Source organism: Ambystoma mexicanum, chromosome 1q (genome assembly GCF_040938575.1).
Source record: "Ambystoma mexicanum isolate Mex_15411 chromosome 1q, UKY_AmexF1_1, whole genome shotgun sequence".
Lineage (NCBI taxonomy): Eukaryota > Metazoa > Chordata > Amphibia > Caudata > Ambystomatidae > Ambystoma > Ambystoma mexicanum.
Genome location: NC_090922.1, coordinates 1,324,573,394 through 1,324,590,017, shown reverse-complemented (window position 1 = coordinate 1,324,590,017; position 16,624 = coordinate 1,324,573,394).

The following is a 16,624-nucleotide window of genomic DNA, read 5'->3' as shown; positions in this document are numbered from 1 at the left end:
AGCCAGGAAGGTTGGACCCTGCTTGGGTTTTAAGGAGCGCACCTTTTATCTGTTGCTCTGCTCTGTTGCTGGTTTCTTCCCTGGGCAGTGAAGGACCCTCCAGTCTTCCTACTTCATGTCAGTCCGACAGTCGCTTCAGGAACCGTGAGCCTGCAGGACCTGCCAGGAACGTCCACCTCAGCTACAGCTGCTTCTCCATTTTAAGGTACTGTTCAAATCCGGTTGTTCGTTCCGTCTAGCTGAGGTGAAAGTGTGTGAAACTTTTTTGCCAATCCGAGGGCTTTTCCTTCTCTATTTTTTAAACTAACTTTTCTGCTGACCAACTCCGTCCGGAACTCTTGCCAAAGACTTAACCCCAAACTACCCTGAACTGTGTGATCTGGAGCAAAAGACATTTGTCCTATTGACTTTGGCCGTAAGCCTTTTGTTTTGATTCCCTCACTGTAGTTCCTTTTTCTAGATTGCCCTGCTTACTTACCTGTTGGTGCTTCTCAATTTCTGCCAAACTTTCCCTCCCTTTTAAATTATTGGCGTGCCATTTTGCTCACACTTCATTTTTGAGCTTAACTTGTCCAAAATCTATTGGGAGTGGTGTGGTGTAATAAGAGTGTGATTTTTCAACTGCTTTACTTTCGTGAAATGTTTTACAACTGATGTGTAAATAAATGTATATTATTTTACTCAGAAACCTTGAGTCAGTGCTTGTTTGAATCATAGTAATTGCCGTCCTTTGTGTAACTATTGATACTGCTCACTTGCTCTTGAGATAAGTCTGGCTGCTCAGCCATCGCTACCACTTTACTGTGTAGTACAGGCTTGTACCAAAGGTGAATTTGTACTGTCACTTGTAGTCTTAATTGTGTGTGGGGTTCCTAAAGGGTACTGCATATAATTCTGCCTAACACATACTGTAGATGGAATTACGGGTTTACTTGGCGTACTGGCACGATATGCCAATGAAAACGAGTTGACCATGAATCTCAAGAACACTTAAAAAATAAATAGACCATTCATTGAAAACAAGTTGGACCAAATTCAGTACACTTCTTCATATAAATATCTTGGTCTTGATCTAATGCAGTCCGCGAGCTATGAAAACGTAATAAAAGCTAAACCCATGAAGGCAAGATGATTAATCTTTGTGATTAAAAGATTTGCAAGAGAAAGAGTTGGACTCTCTATGAGCAACACTTTATTATGATATATACAGTGGTTCTCCCGTTCTATATTATATGGTCTAGAAGCTCTTCAAATGTATAACCTAGACTGGTTGAATCGAATTGAAGTTTTTTTTGCTATAGTATGCTGCATTTACCACAGTCTACCACAGTCTACCCCAATGGAATATTTGCGACTTGAATTACGGCTTTTGTCTATGAAGACACTGATATTAAGGAGCATGGGTGAGCTGTTTTTTTTTTTAACACAAACTGTTAGTGATAACCCGCCTCTAACTCGTAAGGTCTCTTATGGACCCAAGGGGTTACAGAATGTTGATAAATATCTACAACTGATAAAAGAGCTGTTTCTTAATGTAAATTGGTACCTTGACTTCACCCGCAGGACTCAATATGAGGTCTTGAAGAGAGTGTTTGACAAGAAGGTAGCGCAGTGGGATTGGGTCTGTATTTATGACCATTTAGCTACGCTTCATGGGTACGCACCGGTGTCACTGGTGACCCACAGGTATATGAGCCCTAAAACCTATGTATTACTGTGCCCTTACCACGAGGAGCAAAGGCTCAGGCCTATGATCTGGACAAATCAGTTACCGTGCTTGCTACATTGGGGGGTCATTTGAAGCTGCATGATGATGACAGATAATGTAGAATGTGTAGGATCCCGGGGAATAAGGAAACAGCGATGGCATATCTTCACGGAATGTCCCAAATTGGGCTCACTATACATGATCTATTTGGGACACCTAGTTCATAGTTACTAGACCAGTAATTTTGGACATATTGCCTTGCTACAAATTCCACCTCAATCTATATCGCATTGTATCAAATTTGGCTTGTTGTTAAATGACATATTGGAAAATGATCCTATTAACATTCCCATGATCCAAAATATATACGTGTGCATAGAAAGACAGATATATTTACTATGTGATGTGTTGTTTTGTACTGATGATGGGTTTACACATTTTAAGCTTTTAGAGCTTTTAAAGTTTTACTGGGTCTTTGTGATAATGTGTTTGTTGATGTTAATCCGTATGTTTTATGATTGTGTTTTTAGCTTTTAGCTTTGTTTGTAACTTTGTGGTTTTGATGAGTATGAACGTTTTATGAATTAATTTTAAGTATGAGTATATGTGTGTTCAATTTTAGTGTAAAGTTCTAACAACTAAAAAAAAGTATAAATAGATATCTTTGTGTCATCAGCATTTGCGTGATAACCGAGGCCAGAGTTGGAAAAAAAAATGTAGTATTGGTCAAATATATAGGTTAAAGAGCAGGGGTGACAGATAGGAGCCCTGCTGAACACCGCAAGGAACAGGAAGAGTGCTGGAGTAATAGCCATTTTCACCTGTTGGGTCCATTCGGACAAAAAGGATTTAAATCATTTTAGAGCATCCTCTGACACTAGGGCAACTTTAGCTGATCTTAAGATGTCATCCCAGGGAGCGAGAAAGGCCTAAACCCTGTTTGAAACACATAAAGAAGATGCTATTCTTCCAAGAATTTCTGAAGTTGAGAGGTGGCGACATTTTTGAGCACACAGATGATTCGACTAAAGTTAGCCTGCTTTAGAGTTCCAATCCGTGTTCTTAGAACAAGTGGACTTTGACTTCTGACGTCAAACCAAAAGGAAGTAGAGGGACAGGAAGGAACGATAGAGGCAATACAATAAAGTCCTATAAATATGCAGCACCCTAGTGTGAGACCAAGCCTTTTGTGAATGGGTATGCCATTTGATTTCCTGCTCCCAAGCCAGTTTCCTGTAGAGTGGCTGTCTTCTGGGGAGGGTGTTACCTGCTGCGATGGGACTGATTGTGTCATTAATTCCTTTCCTATGGTAGCCTCTTCCCATGTGGTCAGGGACGGCCACCGCTAACTGATCCTGACCCTGTGAGCGGCTATGTGATGAAGGACCACATGGGGGGAGGTGACCCTCAGGGGATAACATGGCATCAACAGATGAATGCACATACCCCATTTTCCCTTTTAGGGATGTTACCTCTGTATCCCAAGACTTTATGGCTCATTGTAAAAGTTCTGTTCCGTTATCCACAAAACCTGCTAAAGACCTCTCCCAGTATCATGCATCCAAAAAACCTAGGAAAGTACATTTCCCTACATATAAAAATACTGAGACGAGGAGGCTGAAGAGAGTAATGTAGATCCACAAAGCCGAGAACTGTAGAATGACCTCTAGTAGTTACAAGCACTTGACAAGTGCCGGAAGATGGAACCTGAATGAGCAGAGGAGAAGCTACTTGGGTGAACCACTTTTGCTCGAGGACGTACAAGAGACTGGTGAGCCACTGTGGAGAAGTCTGTGGAGCCAACCGGCTCAAGACAGAAGGAGGAAGGCTGCAGTAACCAGTGCGCCCCATTGGGACCCCATCAGAGACAGATGGCCATTCTGGTCAACGGCAGTGGTAATCGGAGAACTGCGCCTCACCCCCAGGAACATGGACAGAGCCGTGGACAACAGGCGGCAGCCATGAAGGACGTGGAGGCTCATGAGAGATGACAATGAACTTGAAAACTGGAGGGGGGGCACTGAGTATACCCCGATGGCCCTAAGGAGTGCTTCAGAAAGCCAGTGAGTCCTGGAGAGAAAGAGAGGGACACTGGGGCACTTCAGGAATGATACCAAGAATGCTAATTGAGAAGTGAATGAAAGCGAGCCCACTTTTGTGAAGTAAACCCCGAGATAGGTCAAGGTAGGAGAAAACTCCTAAACTCATCAACTTTTGCAAAGTTGCAACAGCTCAGAGTCTGGGACCGATGACCAAGAGGACCAAAGCCCTAGAGTAGTTAAGGTGAGAGAAAGGAACCCCTGCCCTCCTGAACTTTTGCAAATGTACAAGTCAGCAAGTGTGTGTAAAGTGAAATACATTAAAAGCCCTAGCAGGAGAGAATACCAGGCAAGCATAAATCTGCAAGTCGGTGTAAAGTGCAACACATTAAAAGCCCTGGCAGGAGAGTATACCAGGTAAGTGAAAGTCTGCACGTGTCTATAAAGTGAAGCAGGTTACAAGCCCTGGCAGGAGAGTATGCCAAGCAAACCCAAGTCGATAAATGTGTGTAAGGTGAAACACATTAAAAGCCCTCGCAGGAGAATATACCAACCTGCAGCTCAAGTTTGCAAATTGTAGAACACAAGCCATCCAAAGAAATCCTGGCACAGGAGTACCCCAGGTAAAAGCCAAAACAGAAAGTAAAGAGAGATTGAAGATGAAAAGAACCTGGCAGGGAAATACACATGGGATTATGTATAATTGGAACCAATATCTAAAACTGTGTTAGAATACTAAGTGTTTTTGTTACTCACTAAGAAACATCAAGGATGTTTTGTGCCTTATGGAGTTTTGAGACACCCTGAACAGCAACCTGCTGAAGAGAGATATCCCCTAGAACTGTGAACCTTATCCATTGGGAACTTTGGTGTTGGAATACTTTCACATTTCCTTTGAACTTGAACATTTGTGCACTTCAAGAACAAAGACATTACCCCTTTACACATTAGAGTTACTTTAGAATGTGAGGGCAACTTTAGGATTTTGGGAACAGGAGAGTTTTGCCGTGGACATGTTGACATTGGACAGACCCTTAGCTTTGTTTGAGGAAGGGAAACACCTCTTAGAAGTTGGCACAGTGCAGAGTTGTGCAAACCCTTATTATTTAATAAAAGTCTATAACCACAAATATTGCTTCTCTGTGTCTTTGTCAGATCTCTGGCTCTGGCTCCTCACACAGTCCTCAGAAAAGGAACACAGAGAAGCAATCTCTAAGGCTACAGTCTTGACAGCAGTGGCAAGGACAGCCTTGTCTCTGAAGAACACACATAATCCTTTCACATCTGAGCTGGACTCACTGGGCTGATGCCTGTGATATAGAATTGATGTGGCTCTAATAATGAGAAAAAACATTCACCATGCCATAACTCAGGTATGACTTATATTTGAAAATGTATCTACCACCAAAACAGTAGACCCATAATCATAGCATTTTGGTACGGAGTGCATGTCCCAAATGCAGCTCCTGTCACTGCAACTGTCAAATGGGTACCTGTGACCACTGAACCTGCTCTGTGCAACTGGTAGAGCAGGCGCTGCAGATCAGGATACTGATGCAGCAGGGCACATGTACACTCGTCATTTGACATGGGGCATATGAAAGAGGAATCTGATTGGTAGATTCCCCTTCCAGAGATGGAATTACTTGCATCATTTTATTATATTAATAAACATCAAAAAGCCAGGCCTTCTATAGTCTTGCCAAATGGCAATCCATCACAACACATTGGACCGAGAATGAAATGTGTAGTGGACATGGCCATTGCTGATATCACCCTCCTGAGTAACTAACAAGATCCTGCCGACTGTTTCTGTTGTTCATGTTTCAACAAGACTGTGGGCCTCCCAGACACAGCCTGCATCCCTTAACCTATGCAAGTACCCAGATCCTTCTCTGATATGAATAATTCAGCAATTATTGGTATTCTTATTGGGGCTTATATTGAGTTTGGACCTAGATTCCGGAAGCAACAGAGCACTTTATAATCATAGGGTTTAAACCCAGTGAGGGAAGCAGAGAAATAAGGGCCGGGGAGTCCTAGTAATTTGACAGCAAACAATCTTTAATCAACCAGATAAGGAAACAGGAGGGAGCAAATCACCCGGTTTCAGGTATGGGGAGTGGAGGGAGTGTGCACCCAGGTGTTACGGAGAAGCCATTGCTTGAAGTGGAGGGTCTTGAGCTCCTTCCTGCACTGTGGAAGTGTCAGGGTGAGCCTCATGTTGACTGGGAGGATGTTCCAGAGTCTTGATGCACAGACAGAGAAGGCCTGTGTTGTTTTTCTTTCCTTCCTGCACCAGCAGAGTTCATGTCTGCACATGTACTTAATTGGTCAATCGCAGTCCTCCGTAGATGCTGAGTTTCTTAGTGAGGTAGCTTTGGTATTTCAGGGTGAGAGCCTTGTAGAAAATGAAGCATGCAATGTGTTCATGGTGCACTGTACATATTGGATGCATCCTGTGATAATGCATTTAGCACATTCAGAACTAAATGTAATCGTTCATGTGATCAAATATTTCATATACAAGCAAAGAAATTGGCAGGCATATCCAAATGTTGAGGACATGCACATGAGTAAACTACCTGCCAAGCAAAGACCAGAAGTATTTGAAAAGAGAACATGAACTGTGAATAGAGATCATGCACCCCAGCTGATCATTCAATGTATTGAGTAAAGTAAAGTAGATTTAAATATTTTCAATCAACACTGGGAAGTGTTATATGCCCAAGAGGTCATTAAGAAAGGCTTTGGAAAACAAGGTATTATTATGGTATTCATTGATTGCAGGCCTAGCTTTGAGAAGCAATGAAGTGCAATCATAGCAGGAAGAACAAGGTTAGGGAGTTAGGGAGTAGAGAAACAAGGGAGTGAGATCTAAAAACAAAGATGGGTCTACAAGTAAGCAGGGGGGAAACAGTGGGGAACAGATCACCCAGTCTCAGGTATGGAGGGGAGTGAATGGTCTATGAACCGAGATATTGAGGGGGAAAGGGTTCCAGAGTCTTGGGGCATGGACGGAGAAGGACTGTCTTCTGGATGTTCCTTCCAACTGTGAGCAATTGCCAAATGGCTAGCATATAAAATGATCTCCAAAGGAGGAATCTGCTAACCAGGTCACACCTTTGTTGCAGATTCATGCCAAAAGCATAGCACACTTGCGGCAGACAACATCAGCAGCCTGAACTGCATCACCCGCTCTGCTCATGATGTAGTGCAGGTTCTTTTTTTTCAATTAAATATTTTCATTGATAGCAATAGGAAATTCAGCGAACACAAGAAAATAGAATCACATTGTCACAGTTGCAGATACATCACATAGGTACATATTCATTAGTCTCAGGAGAGCCATCTTCAAAACAGAACATTCTCAGTCATCACATATCAGTCATCACATACTACGGTTTGAAGAGTCCAAGAATTCCATAGGTACATCAATAAGTCCAGACAATTCTCCCCATAATTTCAACATGCCCTCAGCCATATTCGTAAAAAAAGTCCTATATGACATCGATCTACTAAATATTGGAGTACCAGTGACACGATTGAGGTCTACATACAATTTTAGTTTTAATGTATTTATTTAATGAATTCTTATTTAATGCATCATGCCCAAAGGCCTCAGTGCACACATATGAAAACAAAACAATCAGGGGATAAACAAATCAAGATAGAGAATCAGGAATCCGGTGTCAGAAACCAGGCAACACCACAGGGGAAAGAACCCTAATCCTTAGAATTGAAAATATACGTGTTTATGGCCTTCTTAAAGCGGATGGGACATGGAATGTCAAGTGTGCTGAGTGAGATGGAGTTCCATAGACCTGGTGCACATTCGTAAAAGCTGGTGCCTCCAAAATTCTTCACCGTGTACCGAGGATTGACAAGTTTATTGGACCGTTAGATCAAAGAGTTTGCATGACTGGAGCCTTGTGGAACCGTTTTCAGAAAATAGTCAGTTGCTTTATCTAACAGACATTTGTTGAAGAGAGCAAGGATTTTGCGAGATACACAATGATGGACTGGCAGTGCATGGATCTCCTTGCCTTCGTGATATGGCTAGTTGGATCCAGTCCACATACCGCTCTCACTGAACCATTTTGGGCTACTTGGAGGGTTTTCAAGTTGTTTTAAGAGGTGCTGCCACATACACTATTACAATAATCTATTATGGGGTTTAATAACGCAGAAGCCACTGATTATATATTAGCAGTTGACACATTTGACTTGATTTTCCTCATCATTTTGGTGGCGTAGGTACATGAGGCTTTTACATGTGCAACATGCTTCTTCACATTGAGACCTCCTGAGTCAAGATAGACCCCCAGGGTCTTCACAGAAGACCTAACCTAAATTGGTACAGTCTGCGATTCTAAAGTCACTGTATTCATCCTTAAGTTTTTATATAAGTTGGTCCGACCCCATGATTATCTTTTTTTTTTTCCATTATTGAGAGCTAATGAATTTGTGATCATTCAAACCTGGATTAGGTCATTGGTTTTAATAATTTTTGCTGTGAATAGCCCTTGTTTTCAACTTCTGAATCACGTGTGAGGGGATCGCAAATCTGTCCACTTCGACCTCTTATTTACTGCTATTTAATTCAATTATGCTGGGTGTCATTGCTCCTTTTGGCCTCTAGAACTTGCTCACTCCATCTTGTAGGATCCTTATCCATTGATTTTTTTTAACTTTGTTTTTATTGAACATTATGCAGCATAGAAGAAACTCCAGGAAGACCTCGGCACATCCATAAAAAACACAATATCATGCTCCTCGAGGGTCAATCCCAACCTCTCCTTCCACACACGTTTAAAGTGTTGCCTACCCTCTAGATTTGCCACAATTCGAGTTTTATAAATCCTAGCAAGAGAGCCCCTCCTTGTGGGTGATGCCACCATCATTTTTTCAAAAGGCGTCAATGGACGGGTCAAGTCAGCAACCCATTTAGGATGGGTGATGATCCCTTTAAGGCGCAGGTATTCAAATGCCGTGGGTGGGTTATTCACCATCACAGCAGCCAGTTGGTCATACTCGATGAAGGCATTCTGGAGGAAGAGCTGGGCTGCCCTCTCCAGGCCCATGTCTGACCAGGATTGATTATCTCGGAAGCCTTTATTTCCCAGGTTAAAAGTGGGCCCCCGCAGGCAGGTCAGAGGAGATGGCCAGGAGGAAAGCAACTTATTGTCTTTGTCTATTTTCCAGGTTGCCCATAACACAGCCAGGGTTTGGTGCGATCTGAGTCGGGCGGGTAGATTTTTGAGAGAGGCCCATAGGAGATCCCTGACTTTTTTTTGGTGGGCGTGAATGTCCTCTATATAGGTCCAATATGTGCCCATGTCGTCCCTCATGTGCTCCAACATCACACAAAGCTGGGCTGCTTTGTAATATAACCGAAAGTCTGGGAGTCCAAACCCCCAACTTGATTTTTGTAAGGTTAAGGTCGAATGTTTAACCCTTAGCTTTTTACCACCCCAGATGCAGCGTTGGACACAAGCCTGCAATGTTAGAAAGAAGGCATCTGGGATTATAATGGGGAGGGCCAAAAAGAGATAGAGATGGCGGGGCAAGATATTCATTTTGATTGTATGCATGCAGCCAAACCATGAGAGCATTAGAAGAGCCCATCGCAAGAGATCTTTAGTTATCTTTAACAGGATCTGAGAAAAGTTGGATGCGAACACTGTTCCTAGGTCCCTGGGGATGAACACTCCCAAGTACGGAATGGCCCCACATTCTATCCTCATACCTTCCAGTTCTATTTTACCTTAGACCCCGCGGTCTCTGGCCCCCATGGGCATGATGCATGACTTAGATCAATTAATTTTTAGACCCGAGAAGACCCTGAAGCTTCGGATCTGGTCTAGGAGGCACGGGAGGGAATCATGGAGATTGGTCAAATAAGCTAGAATGTCGTCGGCAAATAGCGAGAGTTTGAAGTCAAGATCACCGCACTGGACTCTGGTGATTCCAGGGTCCGGGTAGCTACAAATTGGAGTCGACGGTAGTAAACAGAAGAATATTCGTTAAAAAGTTATTCCTACAGCTAGGTCTTTAGCAAACATTTTTTATAGCCCTACATGTGAGAATCCTTCTATAGAGTTGGAGCGAGCCCTAGTGTGGACTGGTGTGCCGCCTACAAAGAGATGTAGAGGTCCTGGCCCTTTCCTCTCTCACTACTTTCCTAAATTTCTAAAAAGGTAAGTGTGCACTTGCTGGTGGTCGGTGTTAGTCTTTATTAGTACCACCTCTGGTATGTGTGTTTTATCAAGGTTGTTTCTGTGACCACTAAGGTTAGAGAATAGTTAAAAAAGCTAGTTTTCTATTCACCAGACAGTGATTGTGTGTTGGGTATAGATAGCTTTGATAAATAGCTTTTTATACATTTCTTATACGATCCCTTATACGATCCCTTTCATCAATGTATATGGGGTCTCGGAGTATGGCTTATCAGTCCAATACTACTTCAACAAAGGGTGCGACCTGATCGCAATAGCCAGGGGCTCCATCGCTAAGGCGTATAGGAGGGAGAGATAGGGCACCCCTGGCAGGTACCCCTAGAGGGCATAAGGGATGCCGGAATAGTGCCATCAACAGATACCCTTGCCAAAGGGCCGTTATATAGAGTTGCAATCCACCAACGGAACTTGTCTCCCAGACCCATTTTTTGAAGGACCTTACCCATATAGGGCCATTCAACGCGGCCAACGGCCTTTTCCAAGTCCAATGAGAAGATATAGGCCTCTACATCGCGATTTGAAACCTCATGCATGAGGTCAATAGTATTACTTATATTGTCTGCCCCCTGCCTTCCAGGAATAAAACCGACTTGGTCTCCATGTACCAAGGACGGGAGGAGCTTAGCTAGCCTGTTGGCGAGAAGCTTGGCCAGGATCTTAACATCTGTGTTCAGGAGAGAAATAGGATGGTATGACTGACATTGGGAGTGGTCTTTTCCCTCTTTAGGGAACACCACTATAAGAGTCGACATCATTGATTGAGGGAGGGCTCCTGTATCCAACGCGGCGTTAAACATTTTGGACATGAATGGGGCGAGAGTGGAACGAAAAGCTTTATAAAAGCGGACCGTGAAACCATCATCCCCGGATTGATACCTCCCTTCAATGTGGAAATGGTGTCTATTACCTCTTGAGGAGTAATGGGAAGCTCAAGGGGACCGGCCGAATTGGGGAGGAGGTGGGGAATAGGCAGAGAATTTAAGAAGCGATCAATATCTGAACCGTTATCGTTGTACCCCGAAGTGTACATGTGTTTATAATATTGGCGTAACTGTTCCACTATCGATGCATCGCTAATGTGTTTCTCCCCCTCTGAAGAACGAATGGGGTATACCCTCCTGCTGTTTCTGCGTTCTGGCAACCTCCAGGCCAGAATCTTATCTGCCTTTTCCCCCTTCTCCATACATTTCTGTTTAGGAAAGGCAAGTTTTCTCTCCGTCTGGCCTACCAAAAGAGCTGCCAGTTTTGCCCTGAGCTGCTGAAGCTTCTCCCACTTGCCTGGAAACATTTGAGATGTTAACTTTCCCCCTGGTTGGATAGCTCTTATTTTCTCTCTTAACATTTTATCCTCCCTACCTTTCCCTCTTCTTCCTAGAACCCATTTCTATAAGAATACCGCTAGCTGTGGCCTTAAACGTGTCCCATACTCACATCAGGCCCACTTCCCCGTTATCGTTAAGTACAAGTGACTCCTTTACGGCAGCTAAGAGGGACTGGGACAGTTCCTTGTCCTGCAGAATGAGGTCATTACATGACCAACGGGACCCGTTGGGGGGGGAGCGGCGGCAGACTTAGATGGGTCCTGGCCATGTCATGGTCCGAACACGGGATGGATTCACATTGGAAAAGGTGATGCGTTCTCGAAGCGAGGCATCGACCAAGATATAATCTATCCTCGAGAAAGTAGCATGGGGCCTTGAGAGGAATGTGAAAAAAGGGTCATACCTCTGTTTAGGCGTCTGGGAGTCAAACAAGCCCAGTTCATCGTTAACCCTTTGGATGGAGGCAGCCAGTTTCTTCTGTAAGCGCAAATTCGTGTGCGGGTTAGCTGACTTTCTATCGGACTCCAGGTTGAGAACCATATTAAAATCCCCGACCACAAGTAGGGTACCCTCAGTGAAGGCTATCATTTTTTCCATCATCCCCTCCCGGAAGAGATCCTGGGCCTCATTCGGGGAATATATAGAGACAGTCATAATCATCCACCCTCTGACTTCCCCCTTAACCATAATGAACCACCCTCTGGGTCGACGCGCTGGGCCTTCTGGGAGAAGTGAGCCTTGGGGGACACCAAGAGCACAACCCCATGCTTTTTTGCTGTGTAAGATGAGTAGAAGGAATGCTGTATGGCGTGAGCACTAAGCTTCGGTTCTTTCCCCTTGACCCAGTGTGTCTCCTGTATAAACAGGAAGTGAAGCAGCAGTCTATTGAGTTCCCTAACCACCATTGACCTTTTGGTGGGCAAATTTATCCCACGCACGTTTAAGGGCCCCAGAGCCAGTCCATGAAAAGAGTCTTCCATGAGGGTAGTAAGCATCTCCTAAAGCGCCACTTCGGTAGCACATAAGTCCAAACTCCTTGTCTTGCTTCCATGGGTATTGGTTATTTTTAGAATGACCTAAACCATTTTGACCCCAACTAGCGCTTGGTAGCAGAAATCCACACCTAGTAAATACGAACCAGAACAAAACTCCCCGCCCCCCTTCCCGACCCCGAGCGCCTGGACGTCCGGTAACAAAGAAACTGCTGTAAGGTCAGGCCACCAGTGTCTACCCCCACCCAGGCTTCTGAACTCAAAATCTTCTTCAATGAGAGCCCCCCGGCCCCCATAGCTCAATACAAGAGACATTATAAGCACCTGATGCCCATACCGACCAAAGCCGGGAATGGGACAAAACACTGCAAGAAATAGAAGCAACATTTTGTTAACCAGTTAAGTCAGTCCTAGTCTGTGCCAGGAGACTTAAGCACAAACAGGAAGGCAGAAGTGTTGGGGAGATCGACCCTGAGGGCTGAGATGCAGGAGAAGCAAATGCAGTGGTCAGAAGCAAGGATGGAGGGGCATCCACATGAGGGTAGTCCTCCAGATGTTATGGATTACCAGGGCCGGACACAGGGTCCATCCACATCCCTGAGGCAATTTCCCATCCCGACTTTCCTCTAGGGGAGGGGCACCAGCTCCCACTGGGATCGCCCCCCACTCCCCTCCAAGGGCACCATGGGGTGAAAGGCAAGCCACCTCAAGAAGAACCAAAGCAGAGGCGGGTGTCCGGGACAACCGGCAGCAGGCTGACAAGAGGCTCCTCCTGGGCCGATGCAGGGCGAGGGAGGGGGTCGCAAGCCTGCACTGGCCGAGGTCTCCCGGCGCTCCTATGCAGGGGTTCCTCTCCTCCTGACGATGGCCTCAATTGCAGATCAGGCCCGCGGGGGGCGGGCGGCAGAACTCTCCCCGTCGGCCACCGACTCCAACCAGGCTCCAGCAACGGTGGCGGGCTACGCAGCAGGGCCGCGGGATGGTGACGCACAGGACACTGGGACTGCCTCAGCAGCCCCCCAGCCCCTGGTCGCAGCCTGCCGGTAGAGTCTCTACAGCTCTTCCCGCAGCCCCCAAATCCAGAGGCACAACGCACGCAGGGGAGCATGACGCGAATCACAATCACGGCGGCTCTGCCTCATACGACGACCCACAGATAAGGGCCATCAGACAGGAAGGAGAAGAGAATCTCACCGGGGGGAGGCAGGACAGGCACAGGACCGCTCGGCCCCCAGCAGCGGGAACGATGGGCCCGGCAGGCACCAGTAGATCGCAGGCAGCAGGCCCCTCCCCCACCTCGGGCTCAGTCCGATTGCTGCAGAGCCACGAGCAGGAGAGGAGGCCAGCACAGTCCCTCCCTGGAAAGCTGGCTCAGATCTCCGGCCTCGCAGCACCTCCAGGTGCCGGATCTCCCCTCACTCGGTGCCAGGGGGGTTCGCACGACTTCTGGGGGGGTCAGCGCTTCTCTCCTGGGGGCCTAAAGGGGGCTCAGATCCCTATTAGTATGCCCTATAGAGGAGACCGGTGGAGATGCTTCAGCAAATCTCGGCACCCCCTGCTGGCTGCTTATCCATTGTTAATTGTCCAAAACTTGACTCGTGCAAATGTTTTTTTTCTTTTTTAATCTAAAAGAAATAAGCCTCACGTCCATGGCATATCCATCTGCGTGTTTTGCAGCTATTCCTTGAAATAGCATCCTTGATCCCAGGCCAACATAAACTCCTCACCATCTTGCACACAAAGCTAATTCTCTAACGTCTCCTGACTAGCTGGATTGAATCTTTGTACGAACCGGTGTCCATTTTCCTATCATGGCCGTCCTTGCCACATTACATTTTCCTCTATAGCAAGCTTCTATATTTCTCATCTACCTTGCGTTGCTGTGTATTTACACCTATTGATCAGCAAGTTACTTTGTCTTCTTTGTATATGATCATTTTATCATTTCGTACATGTTTCTCTTGTCGCTTCAAATACATCATCACTCTTATGTATTTTCATATCGTTTCAGTATGTCCTTGTATATCTTCTTCATGACAGCACTACATGATGTCCAATGGTGCGTGCTGACATCCTTCGACAAGGCATCATTCCACTGTCTCAGTGCGAGGATACATTTGATACGGTTGTCTGAGTGCATATCATCTTTCACACATTCAATGCGGTATAGGCATAACACATGGAGTCCCATATACGGCTCTTCTACTATTACAGTATGACGGCGGTAAGGGGGCAGGAGTTAGAGATAATGGGTACACCTGCTTCTCTACATCCCCACAAACCAATTGATATTGCACAAAAGTCAGCTCCTGTGTGTCAGCTCTGCTGTGGAAGGGAATGTGTATTAGTCTCAGACTGCCTTTACTGCCACCTGGAAGGACAGCCACCCAGAGGTCTCAGCCTCGCTTTGATTCTCTTTGTGAGGTCTGTCAACCTCCCTTCCCTGAGAATGCTAGAGAACAGGCAGTGATACTGGGCCCAGGTATTAAAGGAGCACACCCATTATGGAGAAGTAGCCTCACACCAGAGTGCTTCATGTGTAAAGGTCATTATGTTGTCAGTAGGAGGTAACAGGATGAGAGTAGAATAGGAAGGAGTGCTCTGGCCAATGGAAGAAGCCTTCCACCATCTTGTTTCTCGCTGTCTCACTTTCCCTTTCCTGCCTCCTCCACATACCTTGGAGCAAAGCACTTTGGTTGCAAGATCAAGAGGGCAAAGTCCATTCAAGCCATTAGCAGGGTTTGGTCCCCTAATGCCGGCTAGCTTTAGACCAATCGCCTTAGGACTTGTGTGCTTAAAAGAAGGAGTCTTGCACCCCTTCAATAGAACACCTTCAGTTCCTCCTGAGTTGAAGAAGGAGCTGTCCAAGACAGATCTTCCCCCTAACCACTCCCAGGGACTATTAGGAGTTACCAGCGCTGCGGACCAGGACCAAACAATCTGCAACCGATCTTCTGTGCCAGAAGAGCAGATCCTGTAGTGGAGTATCCTGTCCTTGAGCCCTTTGTGAAGGCCTTGCAGCAACCTGGACCGCCAAACCTGCCGAAGCTCCCTGTTCTTCGCCGAACTGGTTGCTCCATGTTCCCCACATTCTAAATGAGAGGGAAGGTGCTGGTGCTGCATCTGCGCTCCTACAACCAGCTGAACTATTGCACTGCATCTCCATCAGCCTCAAACAGAATCGTCTCTTTACAGAGGTCGTCAACTGCCAAGGCCGAAGCATTGACTCAATGCCAGAAACCAAATCAAATCTCTGGAGGGTCACTCGCCAACCTTACCACACAGCTCGGCCCAGCTAGCCTGAGACCAACCGCCTTATTTCTTGCATCTTCACGCCCCCTTGATCACCACTCCATGCCCAGCGTCAGACAACTCGACCCGCTAGAGCATCAGTTGCAGACCTTTGCCAGTGGCTAAAGCCTGATTTGGCCAGGTCAACGTTGAAGTGTTTTTGGGACTGCCCCGACCTGCAGCACTTGAACCGCTGTCGTTCGACCACACCGAGCACCTGAATTCGACCCTGCGTGACGCTCGCTTGCTGCCAGAGCCTCAGCAATCCTACGTGCCCACAGCCTGAACAGCTCACATTAATGTGCAACCCCCCTGCCATATGTGTCAGCCCACCAAGACCCTAATTCAGGTAGTATGACACTGAACTGCCCCCCGACCCACTTAGGCCCTAGAGACAGGTTAGGTCACGATTGTCCCTGTCTGCACCAAGAGATTGTTTTTAGTAGTATTTTACCTACCACACCTGGAACGAAACTCAAAATGCTACGTCATACAGTATGTCACATCTTCTCTGTATTTTGTCTGGGGTGGGTTTTTGTAGAGTAAACACTTTTCGTTATACTTGGAGATGGTGGGCCTCATTAGGACCCTGGCTGAATGGGTTTAACGGCACCAGTAAAGGTCCCAGAGCCGTTAAAACCATTCTGCCCTATTACTAGGTCCCCTTGTGGGATCCGCTCTGGACGTCTGGTCAGACCAGATGTCCTTTGCGGGTCCGGCGAGGGGACAAGCATGCTAACAACGGGCCCGTTCATAATGGGTTGTTAGCATCATCCCCATTCCCATTGAGCCCAATGGGGATCAATGGGAATGGGGATACATTTTTACCAGGTCCATGGAATAGGCAATTACCAGCGGCATTACCAGGTACCACCAGGGTCCTAATGAGGCTTGGTGTGCTTTATTAAAGTGTTTATATTTTTATAGAACCTTGTTTGGACATTCCCTTTATTTTGAACTCTGATGCTAAGTTGTTTGGGTCACTGCGTGGAGTGCATTTAAAGGCCCGAACAGAAGTGCCTTCCACATGAAT